Below are 853 nucleotides of genomic sequence, written 5' to 3' on the forward strand. Positions count from 1 at the left end.
TCAGGTTCTGGCGGTGTCTCAGTTGCAGCGGATTTCCTGCTCCTGTGCCCTTATCCAAGGGAACCCATAGGCGGTATACAGTTTCCTCTTGGGCCAGGGATGTGGGCAGGGGTGGGCAGTGTTGGTGGTCTCTTCCGCTCTGCAGTCTCAGGAGTGCCCACCTGTCTCGGCGGTGAGCTCTCTCTCCCACGGGGTTCGCTTCGGTCCTTCTTAAAATGGGGAACAAAATACTTATGCAAATAAATACAGGGACAGAGAGTGGAGCAGAGACTCAAGGAAAGGCCATACAGAGACTGCCCCACCTGGGGATCAATCCCACATGCAGCCACCAAACCCAGTAACTAGTGCTGATGCCAACTAGTGCTAACTGACAAGAGCCAGATATGTGTATCTCCTGAGAGGCTTTGCCAGAGCCCTACTGATACTGATGAGGAGGCCTGCAGCAAACCATTGGACTGAACAAGGGAAGCCCAATGGAGGAGTTAGAGAAAAGACTGAAGGAGCCAAAGGGGTTTGCAACCCCATAGGAAGAACAACAATATCAACCAACCATACCCCACCAGAGCTCCCAGGGCCTAAACTACAAACCAATGAGTACATAGAGGGACCCATGACTCCAGCCACATATGTAGCAAAGAATAACATTGTCCATCATCAATAAAAGAAAAAGCCCTTGGTCCTGTGAAGGCTAGTTTCCCCAATGTAGGTTAATGCCAGGGCACTGAGGTGGGAGTGGGTGGCAGGAGTGGGAGCATCCTCATAGAAGAAGGGGGTGGAGGGACTGGGTATGGGAGAGTGGGAAGGGTGATAACATTTGAAGTGTAAATACATAAAATATCCAAGAAAATAAAAG

Source organism: Rattus rattus, chromosome 2 (genome assembly GCF_011064425.1).
Source record: "Rattus rattus isolate New Zealand chromosome 2, Rrattus_CSIRO_v1, whole genome shotgun sequence".
NCBI lineage: Eukaryota > Metazoa > Chordata > Mammalia > Rodentia > Muridae > Rattus > Rattus rattus.